The sequence below is a fragment of the Cupressus sempervirens genome, chromosome 3 (genome assembly GCF_028749045.1).
Source record: "Cupressus sempervirens isolate cs-2001-9-10 chromosome 3, ASM2874904v1, whole genome shotgun sequence".
NCBI lineage: Eukaryota > Viridiplantae > Streptophyta > Pinopsida > Cupressales > Cupressaceae > Cupressus > Cupressus sempervirens.
The window spans coordinates 288,382,495-288,403,405 of NC_143120.1; positions in this window are offsets into that span (position 1 = coordinate 288,382,495).

A 20,911-nucleotide genomic window follows, 5' to 3' on the forward strand; every position below is an offset into this window, starting at 1 on the left:
CTGCCCTTTGCTTGATCATCAGGATTAGAAACACTCTCTAAAGTAATGAAACCTTTAGGCAGCTTGTTAGAACTAAGATGAATGATTTGATCACCATACTAATCTTGTAGTCTTGACTGATTTCTTTTTGAAAATTTTGCCTCATTCTACAAGAAGCTGATAATTTTCTTATCAGACTCAAACACTTCACAATGGGTGTTATTGTCAGGGATGGCAGGCCTTACTACCACTCTGATTTTTTGCTTCTTCTCCTCCTCAAGATTCCTTGACACATCATAAGATGCACCTATTGCTGCAAGTCTATCAGCATGTCTATTTTCTTTTCTAGGGATGCTTTGGATGTTAAATGCATTGAAACCCTTATGCAAATCCCAACTCTATGTTTAGAAGACTTGAGCAAACCATTTTTGGCAATATTCTGATTTCTCACTTGATTAACCACCAACTCACTGTCTCCATAGACCCTTAAGGCTTGAATTCCTCTTTTTTGAGCAAGTAAGAGACCTTGGATCAAGGATTCATACTTGGCCACATTATTGGTGCAATTGAATTGGAGCCTAAAGGAGAAGTAATACCTTATTTGTGCAGGGGAAATTAACATTACACCAGCTCCTGATCCATTTTTATTCCTTGATCCATCGAAGTACATACTCCATATCCCACTTTCATCTTCTTTAGCATCCACAAGATTGGGAACCAGGGCATCCTTTTCCAATATACAATATGTACTGAGACCTGTCTCGAGCACCTCTGACATAGGGTCAAATTGATATGCGTTAGCCCACTCATCCAAGAAGAAATCAAGTATCTCTGCCAGGGGAGTGGTGGGCTCCTTCACTATTTCATTCTCATCCATCTCTAGAATAGGGAAATTCATGTTGATGGGGTTGGGGATGTAAGATTCAGTATGATGGAGGGCTTGAGGCTCTACTCTGATTGAAGCATTGGCTCCATATCTCGTTTTAAAAGACATATATGACCAATCAGAAGATATGAAACCACCTATTTGGGCAGTAAAGTCTCTTGACAGATAGATGGCAAAATATGGCTTGACTTCAGAAATAGAGATATCTTGGGTTACAGTACAACCAGGGCATGCATGTAGGGCCATCTCCACATTCTTAAGGATCCCTACAGTCTTGATAGTACTACCATCCAATTATAATACATCCCTAATAATGGGCTCATATTTCATTCCCTAAGCATCGACAACACACCTAGGCATCACTGAACTACTGGCCCCTGAATCAATTATGTAATTATGGACTAGTTTTCCTCCTATAATTAGGGAAACATAGAATGGAGAAGGTCTAACCCTTTTACTTGTTTCTTCCTCCCTTGATGGTTGTACTAGGCTTGTGGCAAATTCCATGCTAGGTGTCTGATCCTTTGGTTCAATTCTTTCTAACTCTTCCTACAACAACCTCCTTTGCATTGGTATAGTAGCAACATCATCCCACATGGAGATATTCACATTTTTCTTCTTCATTTGCTCTACCACACTAAATGGCATAGCAGGTGTTTTGGTAGAAACCTTGGGGGCTGCAACTATATGAGGTTGTGATGGGATGGCCTGAGGATCACTTGTATCATTTTTGCCATGGTTTTGCCTTTGCTGCTGAAAGGCACTTGATTGATTATTTGCTACTTGCTCATGAGGTACTGTATTCAAATTTGAGACCTAATTGGGAGGAGGAGGGACAACATCTTCCATAGCTCTTCTTTTGCTTCTAGTGTTATGAGCAATGGAATCCTGGTTTACATTACAATGCTCCTCCATCTGATGATTCATAAAAGAGCAATCACCCTGTCTTTGCATATCTAAGGCATCCTTAAATTGGTCCTCCTTGTATGCTTGTTTTTCTGTAGGTTCTTGGACTGTCAAGGCCAAATAAGATTCAGCCTTCTGACGCATACAATAGGCATAGGAGTAGTTACAGGAGGGACAAAAATCTTGATGTTGAGCCATATTGTTTTGATGGACTATGGCCCTACTTTGGTTTACATTTGAAGTTGAAGCCTAGCCACCTTGCCTACTCTAATCAAAAGAATGGTTCCAATGATTAGGATTTGGAGGCCTACCACTATTCGGAGTTTTATATTGCAATTGATGAGGCTTACTACCTTGATCTTGCTATCTTTCTAAAGTCACCACTTTGTTGCTCACTTTTTGCATCATAGAGATATTATCCTCCAGCCTCCTTCCTTGGTCTTCTAACTTCCTCTCTTGATCTTGCAATCTTTTATCAAGGTTCTTGTCTCTTTTGTCCATGTTCTGCATCATAGATTGCATCATCTCCTTGATTTCATCTATCCCATGTGAGGATGATGAAGGTTGAGGGACTTGAGTAAGGGATTGTGATATAGAAGTTGTGGGAAGGGGAGCCATTGTTGGTTGATGATTTAGAACATCAGGGATTGAAAGGCATATGAGGCCTTGGAGCCAACTTACCTCCTTGTCTCAAGATGTTTTCTGCCCTTATTTCTATGTCATAAGCGTTAGGCAAGGTATCTCCTCCCATAGTTTGGATTGTAGTGGCAATGTCATTGTTAAAAGCTCTAAGGTAATGCAAGAAGGCATTACCAGGGGTAGGCTTCACTGAATTAGGTATTCTATCCCATGTCTTTTGGAATCTATAGTTAAAATCAGTCATACATTCATGGGGGGCTTTTTTTATAGTAGTCAACTGCTTTAAAAGTGACAAATAGTCACTCTTATCCTCAAAATGTTTGCACAATCCTGCTCCTAATCCATCCCAATCTGTTATAGAACCATGAGCTAAACCTCTATACCATTGTAGTGCTTTTCTTTTCAAGGATGAGGCTAGGAGCCTAACTGCAACATCATCCTCTGTAATGCCATGGATATTACAGACATTTGCAACCTCTTGAATGTGTTCTGAGGGTGAGATAGAAGTTTCACCAGTAAATTCTGGTATACTTTTGAGTGCAGTTACTGGTATGTCATGTCTTTGGGCTAACAAGAGAGGGATCCCACCATTAAAGGTGAAAAAAGTACGAGCTCTAGGAAATTCCATATAGACAAGTGATCTATTGATACATGCTGATGGCAGTCTAGGTTGAGATCTAACAGCAGGAGGAGTAGAGATAGATCTTGCAAGAGTATTTGTTACTATTATGCTCCTAACTGGTGATAAGGATATTCTAGTCTTCCTTCTTCTAGGGTTTAAAAGTGAAAGCTCTTGGTATTGAAAATTACCTCTAGAAGATGTCCCTATCTCAGCTCTAGGCATGAATCACTGCAACTTTGGTTTGGAACCAGATATGTGTTTGAAGCTCAGAGTCGCCAAGTACTTTGAAGAATGAGCCTCTTGAAGGCTTAAACACCAAAGCCAGTACTATCTCTTTAGTATTAATCTTGAAATCTTCCCTTTTGACACCAGTAGACATGAAATTTTCTGAAATGAGTACCATCGGGTGTGCCAAAAACTGTTGTCACTTAGGTTTGCATGCTTGTCCAAAGCCTATGCATGAGGACAACCTAGTGAAACATGGAAACAACCTCCAAGCTGTGGGACTTGAACTGTGAGGTTGAGTCTTAAGAGAAGGCCGACTTCCTCTTACTATCAGGGTGCACCTAACTACTCTTGGAGGGGGAAAGGGAGAAGGAGAGCATGAAGCAAATCTACCTAATCTAATCTAAAGAGGTGATGCACCAAAAATAGAGTGTTCAGACCAATCTCTGCCCATACATGCACTATCAAACTAGAATGAAACCAAGGATATATGCATTCAGACTTGCTTTAATCTAATAACCACATAAAGATCAGAGAACCAAAATGAATGATAGAAGGAAAGAGAAGATTCACTTATACATCATTCATAGGCCAAAAGAGACACAGTCATGTAGGTTATAGATATCCACAAAATACTAGTGGAGGCAAATAGTTCTTGCACTTTCACACTAATGGCTGAAGGAGATGAGGCAGTATGTCATACAGTTCAAAGGCACAGGAGAATTTACACTAGAATTGTAGAGCAATAGCAGAGAACAATAGAGAATGATCCAACCTTAACAAAATCTACAAAAGTTGCCTTTATAGCTCAGGCATAACTGAGATCTCTTCCAGCTGAAGTGACTTCACAGCTACCTGCCATTAAGTCTTGCAGAGAACAATCAAGGGGAAATCTGATCTGGATGTGGATCCAGACACAATGACTTAGAACAGGGGCCTGAGAAGACAAAAATGGTGCCATTAATGGTCCTAGTTAGGTAGATGGGTTGAAATATGGGTGATGGAGTGTTCTTCTTGTTCTGCATTCATTTAATGGTAGTTGGGATCGATCCTAAAGATCAGATCGTGCAACAAACCCGATTCCTTATCATCTTTGGTGCATGAATAAGCAGGGTCAGCTAGTCAACCTGTCTCTGTAAGCAAGACAAACCACATGGACCAACCACCTCTTTTTATTTTTCCACCTCGCGGAAGTCCTACATAGTTGACCATCTCTTTCATCACTAACTGCGCTAACTCCTCAAACTCCAGCTGTGATGGTTACACTAACTGCTAGCTGTTAACTATCAACCTTGGCTGGGCCCACAAGACACATGTCACAAAGGTGCTATGTCACTATGGTTAAAATTCTTGTAGTTCTCCATAGCGAGATAGCGCCCATCATTGATCTTTCTTAATCTGACGATCATGGAGACTCATCGTATTCTACGCTTTGCTTTTCAACTTCTAGGCCCATGAAATGTTGTCAGCACACCTAGTATCTAGCTGGCATAACCTGGCATCATCCTTGAGGTTCATGAGATAACACAGGCCCACCTTGCATGTGTCACTGAGGCGTTATGTCGCTATGGTATATAGTGTGCAACTTTCAATAGCGCAATAATGCCAACCATTGATCTTCCTAAAATCTGATGATTGTGAAGACTCGTCATAATACTATGCTTGTTCTTACCTCGGGCCCATCATACCTAGTGCCATCTCGAAAACTGCACCTCACTCAAAAAACACCTAGCAATCCTTGGCACACATACCTTGGTGAGACCTGGCCCCCATGATCCATATGGCAAAAGGGCGCTATGTCACTATGGTTAAAATTCTCGCAATTCTCCATAGTGAGATAGCACCTATTGTAGATCTGCCTTAGATCTACGCTGATCCACAAAACTGTACAACTGCATCTCAAGCTGGCTGAATGGACCAATGAAAAAATGCCACTGTATTCTAACCCATTTGACAACTACCACTGAGGATGAGATGTACTATCACTTTGAAGAAGGCCAGGCCCATTATGTCATCTATGCCATGCATCACTGAGGCGTTATGTCGCTATGGGTGAAATTCTCGCAGTTCTCCATAGTGAGATAGTGCCCATCATTGATCTAAACTGATCTAACAACAAGCAAGATAGATCTGACCTCTCAGTGCATAGCCAATAGGAACTGTCCATGTGCCAACTGTTTGACGAATCCTCACTCTGATAGGGCACACCTGGGACCCACTATACTTCCAAACCTTGCCGCAGGATCACTTTTCGTCTGGGCACTATGTCGCTATCAGTGAGAAGCTCAAATTTTTGGATAGCGCCATGGTGCCCACTTTGGAACTGGCAAAACCTGGCACCGAAGAAATAATTGAGGAAAAGGGGAACCACTTGACACCCGATAGAAGGGCACTATGGCGCTAACGTATCCACCGTGCAACTTCCCATGGTGAGATAGCGCCATCCGTAGATATTCTTTAGATCTGATGATGGAAGAGCAAAATATATTATAAGGTTTGATCGGGTATTTAAAATAATATTAACTCTACACACTAGCCGTTGGCGGGTAAACATTTGAAATTTGAATCTTGGTGGGGGCATAAAAAATGATAACAGTTGGTTAAGGAAGCATACGTGGTTGGAGATTAGAGGATCCCTATTTTTTTATTTTTAATAGCCACATTTTTTTTCAGCTTCTGTACTGGATGCTAAGTAATGATTCTATTATTTTTGAAGCCTAGCATGATCAATAAAGAGTGGGAAGTAAAGATGATTCTCATTCGGTAGTCATCTTGACAAAACCCATGAGCCTAGGTTGGTGCATATTTTTCAGAGTTGATTTTGTCATTGATGGGGCAGTCTTAGCAGTTGCACACACAAAAACTCGGTGGTAGAGTTGAGTCAGCAAAAAGTTGTAACAGAAAAGAGCCTACAGGAGAATATTTGATCTACGTGATGTTCTGTTAATCATTCTTCTTCTTTTTCTGTTATAAACTTGTGATATCTTTTGTAAGGGACACTTGTCAGTTCTCTACGCCTGAAGCTTGTTGCATCTCACAGTATTTAAGTGAGATCCCAGGGCTAGATAAAGGGTTGTTGGTTGGTTTTTAGCTTCTAGTTCTTGGAGCTCTGCTCAGGTTATGAAAGACATAGACCCAACATATCTTGTATGAATAGCATATGAATTTTATAGATAGTTCTGATACAGTAGTGTGATCTTGCATCATGTTTTATGCATTCCTAATGTACTTATTTCAAGGAGTTAAATACAATGTGTAGAAGGTTTTGAATTTCAATATAATTCTATCTCCCTTCTTGTTGAATTTGTAATTTTATATGTTCAAGAACAAAGAGCTTGAACCTATTTGCAATTGTCTAGTTGTATGTTTGAGGTTTGCTTTCCCTTGACTTAAGAAGTCATATAATTGCTTGTGGTTTCAGACAAGGTTGCAGATTCATTAAGAATGATGTGTGAAAATATGGAATTATATTGGATATTGTTGTCTAATTCATAAAGTGAATAAACTGAACATGAATGTCTCAACATATGCCATATGTTGATTAATGTTCAAGGATGCGTAATTCTGAAGTATAAGATTGCCCCAATGGATAAGGCACTAGTCATTTGTAGGATCATTAAGTTTTTTCTGCATATTGGATATGTTGTCTTTTCTCAATATAAGTCAATCATTTTCCCTTCATGTTGAATTGGACATAAAAGTTTAAACCCTCACTCAATTTATGAATAATATAGGTTTGCACCTAGCTATTGTAGAATCTATGTTGTTTCATAAGCCATTAGGAGATATTAGGGGTTTTATCTTCTATCATAGATCCTGATTATGTTTATTACACTAATTCCATATGTTAGATCTAAAGAGGTTCACCCGCCTAGGTTTTGCAGAGCCTGAAGTAGAAGAAGGGTCAAGCCTTACAGTTGGCCTTGTGTCTAAAATGATATGTTGATAATGGGAGTTAGCTACCCCTAGATGTGTCATGTTCTCATGGGGATAATTGAAAACCCTACAACATTTTCAAACACCAATAGCCCCAACTAGTGGTGACCCATTTGTTGATAGTGGTGTTCATGCTACTACTTCAGAAAGCCATGATGCCTCCATTGAACAAACATCCTTGCAAATTCATCCCAAAGGTCTTTCACAAGGTAATCCTTATATTATCTTTCCTTTGCAAAAATTTGATGCTACTTGTGATTAGTTAGAGCAACATACCTTAATAGGGTATTTTATGGGTAGGAGTCCTCCTAAAGCTATGCTCTGAGAATGGGTTAACAAGAGCTAGACTCCTCATGGAGTTTAGCTTGACACTGTGCAAAACCTTACCAAAGGTTTTTTTTAATTTCATTTTGCCAACCTATTGTAGGCTGACACAATTTTTAGCTCAATGGTCCTTGGTCAGTGCTTTCTTCCCTACTAGTTTTTTAAAGATGGTCGAGAGACTTCACTATCTTTGATGACAAAAAGCTTAGGGTTCCTATGTGGGTGGAGTTCTCGGATTTACCCTTGCCATGTTGGCCTTTTATTGAGTCCATTGCCAATACTCTTGGCAAGGTTCATACAAAGCAACATGAAATTTTTTTCAATGCTCATCCTCGAAAATGCGTATGTGTTGAAGTTGACCTCTCTAAGAATCTTAAGGATTTTGTGTAGATACAGATTGGTTCTGAAACCTTCTCTCAAAAGGTGCTTTATTTGAACTTGCCTAACACTTGTTATAGGTGCCAGTCAGTGGAACACAATATTAGGGATTGCCCTTTGGCTATGCTCAAGGTTAAACCCCTACCTAAAGAGGCTCCTATTAAACTAGTAGAAGGTAAGGAAAATGAAGAATGGACCATTGTTGGGTGCATGGGAAAAGTTCACTTGGCTCCTAAACATTCATATGCGGCTGTCATTTCAGTTCCTCCTATTTCAACAGGAGTGCAAACCTTAGCCACTGCAAGAATGTAAGTGGTTTTCATGGAGCCAAACCCTAGTGTTTCATAGGTTTCAAACCCTGGTTCATAGGGGATCAAGGTGGCCACCAACGCTAACACCTCAATTGTGATTCACACTCCTCTTGCTGCTTCCTTCATTATGACTCAGAATGTTTCGTGTTCTCATAGTCCTCTCGGATGTGCTGAGAAACCAAAGGATAAATATCAGGTCATCAGTCTAGAGGATTTTCCTTTTAGCTTTAACCAAGTTTCAACTTTCTTGCAAAATAGCTAGTTCTCTCTTGAGGACGAGGAAGACATGGAAGAATTTTCACGAATTTTTTATCATGGAATGTGTGAGGTCTTATAAACCTCTCCAGAAAGTACTATGTTAGGGATACCTATCATAGACTTGGTAATTTAGATTTTCTCTATATGCAAGAAGTTAAGATCTCTGGTTTCATGCTTTCCTTTTCATGTCCCATCATTTGGTGGGATTACATTATGTTTTCTTGTTGGCATGATTCTGGTAGAGGTGGTGTAGTTATTGTTCTATCACCTCATCTTCATTATGCTATTATTTCACATAAATCTGATCCCATGCACAGAATCATTTGGCTTTTTCTTTCTATCAAAATCATTCCTTTGGAGTAGTTAATTTTTATGCTTCCAATCATGTTGTGGAAAGATCTCAATTGTGGGGTTGGATGGCTAACAACTTGCTTCCAGCTACTTGGGTTATTTGTGGTGACTTCAATATGGTTGAGCTAGCCTCTGACATAGATGATATTTTACCATTTCATTGGATAGTTGGGGAAGAAAATCCTAGTACTACATGCATAAATAAATTGGTCCCTTTTGATACCAATACTAACCTTCACCAACACAGTGGGGTTTGGCACACTTGGTCCAACTTTCGAGCTAGCTTTGACCACATTTTAAGATGCCTCAATCATGCCATGGTTACTACACAATTTTTTTCTCCTTTTCTAAGGATTGAGATTTACTTGCCATTCCCTTGCTAGATGTGATGTTATTAGACCACTATCCCATTTATTTTTCAATTTCATCACACACAACTATCTAGTGAGTGGTCAGGATTTAGTTTTTCCTTAATATGTCAATGCTGATGCATGCTTCAACTATTGCTCATATCCTATGTGTCTAGAATTTGGAGCCACATCCACATTCTTAGACAAAGTGGATTCAGTGGTGGAATGATGCCCTTACTAGAATCACTTGATTTTTGGGCATCTATGGGTGATAGTTGGCAGTTTTTCAAAGGTGGTCGTATGAGTCCACTACCACTACTCTCAAGAAAGCTTCTAAGGCTCTCACCCTTAACCCTTTTGGTGTTGATTTACAAATTGAGCTTTCCAAACTACACCATGAAAAATAGGTTGTAGATAATTATACTACTTGAGGGGCCCAAATCAAAGCTCGCCTCCATTGGTTGGAGGTTGGTGATAAGGCTTTGAAGGAGTTTTTTCAAGATCCTCGAGCCTCTCATACCAATTTTAAGATTAAAAAAATCAAACAAGAAACTTCTATTCTTTCTAGTCTCCCTGACATCCTGCAAGATTTTGTTCACCATTACAAAAACATGCTTACTTCGTAGGGAAATTTGATTTATTGGGAGGAAGCCCTTAGAAAGTGTATTTCTGTTACTCCAAACCACTTAGTGGTTGAGCAACGTGCTTCATATGTGTAGCTGCTCACCATCCAAGACCTTTAAAAGGTAGTATTTTCCATGGTTGATGACAAGTCCCCTGGGTGTGATGGGTTTCCTTGTGAATTTTACAAACGCCTCTGGAGTATATTGGTCCTGACCTGCACAAAGTTTATCTTGAAGCCTACCATTCTAAAAGCTTAGGAGCTATTATCAACAAAGGAAACATCAAATTCATACCTAAAGCTTGCGATCCTGAGGATATTTGTAACTAGCAACCCATTACCCTACTTAATGTGCTGTATAAGATCATTGCTAAGGAAATTTCTCTTAAAATTCACCATCAACTTCTTTTAATTGTGAGGCTAGAGAAAATTGGTTTCATTGAATCCAAGTATATTCTTGACAACATCATTATTGTCTGGGAAGGCATGGAGTGGGCGTGTAAGTCAATCAGCCATATATTTTTTTTAAAATTAATTTTGCTAAAGCCTATGACTAGATTGAATGGCCTCTCATTTTGGCTATGCTCTAGGCTCTTGGTTTTGGTACAAATTTTCTTCAATTTGTGAAGATGCATTTTAGAGATGTTAATGCTTGTATTACTATCAATAGCTCCCAATCCAAAGCGTTTGGGCTCTTTCATTCCATTAGGTAGGGTTTCCCTCTGGCTCCAACTTTATATGTTCTTGCTATTGAAGGGCTTGGTTACTTGCTAGCCCACTCTATCTCTTTAGGTTTGGTCCATTGCATTTCCTTACCAGATTCCTCTTCCTAGTTGGTCAATGGTCATTTTGCTGATGATTCCTTTCTCACTCTTTTGGAGGATGAAGAAAATATCACTAATGGCTTGAATTTCCCTGACACTTTTTGTCAAGCCTCTGGCTCTGCTATTCAATGACATAAAATGCTCTGTTATTATCAATCTTTTGACCAGCTTCGCCTTGGCTTAACCATTTTGAATGGAAATAGGTTACACATAGGGAGATTTTTGCACTTTTTGGGCATTTCTTTTGCCTTTCAAGCTTTGCTAGTTGATCTATGGAACACCATGCTTGTCAAGATTGCAATGAAGCTAGATTATTGGCTTACAAAATTGCTTTCTCTTGCGAGAAAATTCTATATTTTCTCTAAAGTTCTTGTAGCTATCCATGTCTATTATTCTTCCTGTCGGGCTCCTTCCAAAGCATCCTATCAGAAATTAGAATGATTTCTCTTTGATTTTCTTTGGGCTTTTGGTTCTGACTATCATGGCTTTCACATAGTTGCTTGGGATTTTTGTTGTCTCCCTAAAGAGTCTAGAGGCCTTGGCCTTCTCTCCATGTAGAAGCAAGGCCTCACTCTTTGTGCAAAATAGATTATTTGTGCCATCACTAGAGATGAAGCTTGGAAGATTCTAGTTTGGCATTGCATTTCCTCTGGATTTCCTATTAATAGACCTGCATAGAAGGGGATTGGCTTTCAAACCCTTCTCATCATGCTAGAACCCATCACATACAGGGCTCTTTTATTATCAAGAGCATATGGAAAGTTTGGGAAACTATCAAGCCTTGAGTTCGGTGGTTTGGTGATGAGTTTTGCGATGGGCTCTCTTTGAACCAATAGAATATTTGGTGGTCTCCTCTATTTTCCATCTAGGGTATTCCTTTAGCCAAGACTCAAGGTGATAGTGCTTTGCATTTTTTCAAATGTTTTCTCTAAGGTTTCCACAAGTCTTAGATCTTGGGAAGATATGCAAGTCCAGTCTCATCTTGCCTATTCAGATTGACAAACTTTTGACTTGTTTCTTTATGCAATTCCAGGTCACTTAATCCACAAGGTGGATATTTAGTCTATTCCACCTCGGTGGATTGACTAGAAGTGGTATCTTGCCACTCCCTTCACTAGATACAAGCCAATTTTGGGATATTGGTGGTTTTCTCCCCATCTACCGATAGTGGATATCCTCAATCAGCACTGACATTTGCAGTCTTCCCTTTCTCAATGGAGAAAGTGCTCTAACACTATTTGGAGTATCATTAAAGAACCCAAGATTGCACATTTTGCTTGGTGCCTAGCTTTTCAAGGTCTTCCCCTTGGGCCTCAGCTTAAGCATATTGGGATTCCAAATCCTTGGTGTCCATTTTGTGGGCAACCAGAGTCTTTCCTGCATATTTTTTGGTTCTATAAACATGCTCAAAATTATTGCCACTAGATTCATGATTTCTTTAAGCTATTTTGGCTCGAACCCTTTTCTTGGCAAATGGTTATTTTGGGTGATTTCCCCAAGTTTGCTAAAAATTTTACCTAGATCTGGCATACTTTTAGGATGGAGATTTTGTTCACTCTATGGAAGGATAGAAATGTTGTTCTTTTCACTCACAATTTTCTTGACATAAATATTGTTGTGTACACTAAAGTGTGCATTTGTAATAATGTAATGATACAAATCCAAGTGCAAGCCAACAACGTGGTCCACCTTCAAGAGCTTCTCAATCATTGGGGCAATGCCCTTTGTACGATTGCCCGAATGCCTCTTGATGCTTCGGTTAATACTACGCCACCCATAGGCTGCTACCGGGGACACAACTCTTTGAGTTGCTGCTCACATACACAATGTTTGCAGGCTTCCTACTATCGATCTCCCAGTGGTGGCAATGGTGGTTGGCATCACCGCTTGGTTTCCTTGCCCCGTGTTGGCACAGGCTAGTCCCCAGGCCCGGTGGCTCCTCCTCTTGGTCCTCGGTGTATTGTTTCTAGAAAGTGGCCCTTTTGCCTAGAATTGGTCATCTCACCTCCACGGCCTAATACCAAGGATGCTAACTAGCCCCTATGATGCTACTAATGGCTAGACTGTTCCCAGCCCTCCTGCCAATCCCAAGGATGATTGGGGATTTCATGATCGAGATGAACCACCCCCTCAACTAGCATTGCTTTAGCTGCCTGAGGGTGCTTCTTATATGTTTTTTTGATGAATAGATGTTGATTCTGGCTTCGGTTGTGTGAACTTTCACGGGGTGATCTTGTATCCCTGGCCCTCTTTTGTGAATTATAAACTTAGTAAATTATTTATTAATAGAAAAAGACTTCATAAATAAAACAAAAAATAAATTTAAAAAACCAAACAAAACAAAACTAATCCTTAACCAATTCCTCACTTACAAACTAAAACTTTGTTTTAAACCCACTTAGACATTTATCAAGGTAACAAGTTACTTATCTTTATTTTAATCTCACAATTTCAAATTTCATTAACATTAAATCTTATATGTATTAATTTAAGATAACTGATTTGTCTCTCGCTACACTACAAATTTCTAGGGTGTTAGTTGAACAAGAATTCTCAAAAAATTTAAGATTGTCCACATGAGCATGAATCATACCTTTGATTCTCTAAGGGTCCGTTTGGTTCCTAGAAGATGACAGGAATTGGCTTTTTCAAAATCCGGATTTGAAAATTTGTGCGTTTGTTTCAAAATTTGCAAAATGGAATTAGTATACGCGACTTCCAATTTTGCCTCAAAACCAGGTTTTGCGACTTCTTAAAAAAGGTAGGAATTGAAAATCAAAACCTGGTTTTGTTTTTTAAGGAGTGTAAAAACAATAGATTGGACTACTTTTTGAAATTTACCTTCAACTCCAAGCTTACGCATAAAAAAGTGTCTTCAATCGCATCTTTCGAGTGAAACAAATGATTTCAGTAAAATCTCAAAAATCGGAATGAAGATATACAAAACCTTGATTTGGCTAAACCAAAGTTTGTAGAAATCCGGATTTTTTAAATTCCACGAACCAAACAGACCCTAAACTAGTACCGATTGGAAGACACGTTCCATCAGATTTGCAAGGTCAGCGGGACAAGTTTCTGTTGGGTTTGTCTATCTCATGAGAGTACACGGTCACCGCATTCAGAAAATTCCAACTAAGCTTAAAAAAAAAATCGAACTCAATAAGCACGGCCCGCCTGAGAAGGAAATGGCAAACACTTGTAGCTTTAAAAGCAGACCAATATCTTTATTCTTGATTTGTCATGCACAGGAATTGCAGAAAATTAGCGGTGGTTTATTTACATCAACGTACAGATTTTAGGTTTGCATGGGATTTACCCAACTCTTGATGCAACGCTGCGTGTTGACAGCAAAAGAGAAGGAATTCTTTTCTAACTTTTAAGAAAGTATGAAATAATGGAGATGCTAAAATGTTTGAGAGTCGTCTGATGAACTGTCATATTTGACAGAAATGAGTTCAATGTGACTGCATACAGATCATGCATTGCTATCAGCCAGAGACACTCGTGGAAAATATTAGTACTTCTTAGTAGTTTGTTTGCAATCTGCATTACATTACAATAAATTAAACAGTTCAGTTTCTGTATTGTACAACAAATTTAAAGGGCGTGGGAAAACATGTTTGCTCTACATCATTCCAACCGTACATTTTCTCCACTTCTTTATTGCCGATCAAGCCGTGGAAAGCTTTCACCATCACTGGAGCAATGTCTATTAATCGATGTTCATGAAGTGCAAAGCCTTTGCTGTTTTGGAAGCAACATTATTGATTCACCTTTTGCAAAATTTTACCGTGGGACCTACTCTCCTTCCATATAGTTTATCTTATTAGTACTTGGTAGGTTAAGTACCATTGATACTTTTTCAATTTTATATTTTAACCGGTGATTAAATATTTTATTTTTACATGTTTGAAATAATCATTCTTTAAATTTCCTTAAAAAACTATTCAATTGCATATTATTAGAAAATAGTTTTCTACAATTTCATTAGGTAACTCATTTACCTCCTATATTGGTCGTCCAATAGATTTTAAAACTATAGGACTCAACTTTTATTAAGCTAATGTCATTCATTAATGTTTAATAATTTTTTTGAATGCGAGAATAATTTTTTAAATTTAAGTGAGTTGATTTAGATTTTAATATTTTAATATTGTATTTTCTTATAATATAATTTTTGTTTTAAAAAATAAAAAATAAAAATATATTATTTATATTACATAATAGAAATATTATTTTATATTATTGTTGTGAAAATATTAATATTTTCATATTATATTTTATTTGTAATACATCAATAATTATATTTATAAATAGTTTTTTTAACATATTATAATAAATTTATTAAATTAAAATTAGATTTATGTAAAAACTAAAGGCAATTACTAAGTGGTACTTTTATTTATCCACTGAATAGATTTGGTAAATGTTTTCCTTACTTTAGAATGCATCAGTTATGGGAAGAAATCATGTATCATACTACTTCAAGGATTAAATCAACTGTATATGTTTTTATATGGATGGTTTGGATCATGATCAATCATGAGTAATGTGCCATTACCATAGTTTGAATTTTATACCACTTTTAAAACTTTGCTTACTATGTTATAAATTAGAAAAAAATAAATATTAATTAGTATTGTATGGAAAAAAATAGTTTATAAATAATTTATAATAAAAAAAAAATCTTAAATAAAAGAAACAAGTTTCTAAGTTTGTGTATGCTATTATATATATATATATATATATATTTCATATAATTAAAAAAAATATTAAGTTTCTTATAACAAATATTGATGATTTAGTAAAATATTTACTTGTCATATTGATGTTTTGCTAAAAAAGTAGTCTATCAATTCATATGGTCTAATAATTTTGTTGCCTGTCATCTACGGTTAAAAGAGCAAACATGATAAAACAAAACTACAAGAAAGTATGAATATGTTATTCCAAGCATGAATACCTTCCATGATTATGCTTTGGTTATGCAAATTAGTTTCAAGACCATTTAAAAAGGTTTCATAGATCACGTTAGAGAGATCTATAGGAACTAAAGGAAACAATGAATGTGTATATTGTTCAAGATAAAGATCCTTATAGTATGGTTTGGTAGAATAACTTATACTTTAGGGCTACACGAATATAAGTTCAAGAAACACATATTTTGTAACTTTTATGCACATTATTTTTTCTCTTTCCATTTATAATGTGCCATTTCCTAACATGTGATGATAGATTATGGATAAGAGCAACCATTTCTTTAAAAGAAGTCAAGGTTATGGTGGTTGTGGTTTTGTTTCTCCTACATACATGACAACTTTAAAAAATAGATATACTTTTTGTTAGTAGCATCTCTTGAACTTAAGTTAGGTTTCACAAAGTGATGGATTATTTTCTAGAGACCATATAACTCCAATTCAAGAAACACTACAATTCAATTTATAGATAAACTCGTAGAACATAAGATATTAAAAATTGTCATTTGTTTGTGGGTGATCCCACAATAATGGGTTCCACTTTTTGACCAATTTTGACATTGAAATCAATATTTTTGCAACAAACGTCACATTCAACTGACTATATGTCGAAAACTATAAATAATTTCAAGATAACATAAACTAATGATTTTGAGTACTCTGTTCCTACTTTGTAATCATATTTTTTAATCTGAAAAATAAATTAATTTAAGTTAATTTTTTCATCTCCTTCCAAAAGTGGTACATAATAAAATTCAATATTTTAAAAGAGTGACAGTCTGTTTGACACACATAAATTTTTTTTTCTAGAAATGATAATGATGCAATTCTTTCGGTGTTAGATTCCTCACATCAATATCCAGAGGATGCATTTGGTTTGATTCATTTTGGTTGAATATTGTATAGTTTATGAAGTTTTGAAGTGACACAAATCATAATTCAGACATATGTTCCATTTGACACAGATAATTTGAAGTCAATTTATCAGAAACTTTTTTTTTTTGAATAGAAAGGTATCTCAATAAGCTAGTTCCTACATATTTTTCAAAAAAAAATTGACCTAATTTACTAATTTTCCCGAGGTGTCGAAGTTGGTTGATGCTGAATCAGTAATGAACCTATAATGAGTTAAACTCATATTTGAAAGTCTTAATGAATATAATATGTATTACAATTATAGTTGTTGGAAAGCTTGCTCCGAGCAGCACAAATTGGCATTTTTTATTTTACAATAGGAGATCATTCAATCACAATTTTAGGGGTCAAAAGAGCCAATTTCATTTTTTTCTCCAGGAAACAAAACCAAAAATTTGTAATTTGAGATGTTCGCATGAACAAAATGTTCGTGCAAACTTGTCTAATATGTTCGTGCGAACAAATGTTCGCATGAACGTATGAGAAAAATAATATGATAGCCAAAAATTTAATTTAATGTGTTTGCACGAACATTTATAATCATTTGTGTTCGTATGAACATACAAAAAAGGTAAATTTATCAAGATCTCAAACGAAAAAGTGGAATTTTAATCGTAAAATTGTCGTTACAAATATGTTCGCATGAACATATTAACATGGTATGTTCGTGTGAACATACCTTATTTAAACTTAATATGTTCGCATGAACATACCATGTTAATATGTTCATGCGAACATAGTTAGCATGTTCGGGCGAACATACGTAAAATTCTATATGCATTTTTTTCATCATTTCACAATTTCCTTCGTCCCCCAAAAGTGGTACCCAGTATTGTGGGTTCACCCTAGTCTTATGTAGATTCTTAAATAACTCTCTATGTGCACATAAAAATATAAAAGATTCTTAGTTTATTCTTATTTGAAATCCTACAATTAGATTGTCTTATATAGATCTTTAAACAACTCTCCACACCCTAGTAAAAAATATGAGATAATATAAGACTCTTAATCTATTACCTATTTAGAACCTCTCAAACAATCACTTGTTTATTTGGAATAACCAAAAAAATTATCTTAATATTAATCTTGATGAGTGATATCCCTCTCTCCACACTTCAAATGGTTTTTTGGTGTCATTTATATAGAGAATGAAATACTCAAAGCCAAAAATTGTGGAGGGATTTATCCATGGCTAGGAGGGGACTATCAAAGTGGATGGAAGTTGTCCCAAGATAAGCATAGATAAAATGACTACTATCACTATTCTTTAAACTAAAGGTGTGGATTTTTACTGTAACAAAGATATCTCTGGAGGAGTTTTGAAAAAATATGAAAAATGACGATGGCGTTTTGTTTAAAGTAAAAGTGGGGGTTTATGCAATTTTGTCCATTAAAACCCTATGGAAGAAGGTCCTCAAGGTCATGATTTAGTATATAACCCCAAATGGACATTATGATAAAGCCCCTAACTATCATTTACTTCTTTTGAACCATTTTATCTATAAGCAAAGAATTTCCTTTCCTTTATTTTTTCTTTGTTCTTTGACTCCTAATATTAAGGATTATAGAGAGATGATTAATAAACCTATTTTGCATGAATTGGTGATTTTTTTAATCTTTAAGTATATGGTGGAAAATCTAAAAGAATCCCACCCAAGGACTATGATGATAAAAAAGGAAAATAGCCTTAAGAGCCCCACTAGCAAAAAGTTTAAAGGAACATGTATGATTGTAGAACAAGGTGATGTTAATCTAATGAATCAATTAAAAGGAAGAAGAAATATGTGAGTTACAAGGAGATGGAAATGAAGTCAAAAGGAGAGAGTGAGAAGGAAGGAAAGAGTTTGTGGATGATGGAAGAAGGGGATAGTGAGTATCCTGGCGGTTTGGTGGAAAAAATATACACGTCTCCTCGTAATTTCCCTTCCCCTATTTTGATTCACTCATAGGATAACAAAGGCCTTACATACAATGACATGGCGAGGACTCCCCCATCAGCCAATGCCTTAGGGAGAGGAGGAGTCCCCCCCAACCCCTAGTATGGATAGGCCAATGCCTTAGGGACAGGATGGGGGGGAGGGTCTCAACCTAAAGGTCAAAGAGGAGGAGGAAAAAGAGGTTAATGAGGAGGAAAATATAGAGGAATATGATAAAGAGGCTCCTCATCTTGATGATTTTATTGAGATAGTAGATCATGATGTCCACATTTCTCTTAATATCTCAATCCGAAAAGAGGTGACTAAATATTTTAAGAGTTAGGATAAGGATGACAATAAAATGAACTTTCCTATGACCAATATGATGGATATGGATATGGATGAGATAAATGTAAACTACTTGAAGATGATCTCAAGGATTTATGTTTCAAACATCCACTTGGTGTTTTGTATACTTCGAAGACCATTCCTCTGTACTCTTTTTGCATGGGAAAATGGTCGTTCAATGCCATCAAACTCTTGGATATGAACAGTAGAGTCATTCATGCTAAGATGGATGAAATTTTAAGCAAGATACATGTTATTTTTTAGAAATTAAAAAAGGGGGGGCCTAATGAAAAGGATAATGTCATTCTGACTTTGACTAAAAGAATTGAGGAATTGGAAAAGTCCATGAATGATATGACCAAATCTGCCAGGGGATAATAGAGTCCAAAAATTTAATGTTTGAATAAACTTGTGGGAAATGGAGATCAAAATACTGATAACTTGCTAGTTCTTGACTCAGAGGACCCTAAGTATACAGAGAATCCCTAGGGAATATGCGAAGAACTAGAGCAAACAAAAGGAAATTGAAGGCTAAGTGTATGGAGCCAAACAAGGATGACATCAAGGTGGACATCAAAAAATTCATGGAACTGAAGGAGGAACTAGTCATGGAACCAACATAGTAAATTTACTATGTAAATTGTTTCTATTTGGTGTTGTCTTATTTGTTTTTCTCTATTTATAGTGCTAGTTTTTTTGCTCAATCTTTCTCAAGTGCTAGTTTTTTTTTTTTTTTTTTCTCTTCTAGTTGTATCTATTTTGGGAGTGCTATTATCTTACAACACTATTTATTTTTAGAATTTTAATGACTTTTATCTTGTAATAAATTTTGGGGTTTTGGGTTCCCTATAAAAAACCATGTTTTAACCCTTGATCTAAAATACATGGACAAATAATTTGTATAGCACATAGTACAATACAACTATAAATCCTAATGGAATTTATAATGAAAAATAATAATGAGGCATTTAATCTATAAATTCGTAACTTCACTATGTAAAATCCCCTCTAAATCTAACTATACAAATATAAATACATATATAATAGTTTTATAAATAATATATTATGATCATCAATCTGGCGGGTCATCTTCTGATCTACCATTATCAACATTTGGATTTGGAGGGGAGGCAAAGGCCCCTAAAGTTGAATATGAAGAGAATGTGTGGATTGATTATTATGTGTTAAGTGGCATACAACAACTTCGATTAATCACATGGAGCTAAGTATTTCAAATTTTTGGCACATGCAAAGTCAAAACATTGGTAATGTTGATGCAAATTTGATGGTTCCTATTCAGCCACATCAAGAAGAGGGTTCAGGTTCTGGTTGGGATGTCTGTGAGCCTTTTCCACAACCTTTTGGTTGGGGTCCTGAATTTGTAAATGTTCCTGGTGCCATTGAAGATGATTGTGTTGATATGGAGGAGTGATTTCTATAGGTTGAATGTAAATATCTTTGGTTTGATTTGATTACCTCTAATGTTGTGATATCTTGAGGTTTTTGAAATGGCTTATATGGGTAGAATTTAGAAAATGGTATAGTTTTACGAGCTTTGATTTTGTCAATATAATATCTATTGTAAATATTGACAAATATCTTTATGTAAATTTGTATATAAGTGATAATTCTAGGTTTTCTTTCTGGTTCTTTCCTAGTTGAGCTTTTTGAACCAGTTATATATATATATATATATAGTGGCTAGCCCACTTTTGCCTTTAAAATTTAAAAAATAAAATAAAAATATTATGATAATTAAAATAATAATCCAAGAAAATTATGCTTTATAAAACTAATTTTTATATTAAAAAACCAAATTAAATAAACAAATAGAAACTACCAAATAATTAAATTGATGACCATTAATAGGTAATAATGTATGAATAATTAAAATAACTAGTAATAACTAAAACAATTACTAGAGATAATGGTAATAGTAAGTCATATTATGTTACCTAAGTCTCTAAACATATTACTACAAAGTGGTGATTCTATTTACTAAATCATGAAACCAAACATTGTGACCTCTTACATGGTGATTTAGGATAGTATATGTTTCCACACCTAATTGATTTAAAAGGCATGGATTAATAAGGAGTGAAATAAATATAAATCAACACATAAAGAAGAAGATAAAGATTATTA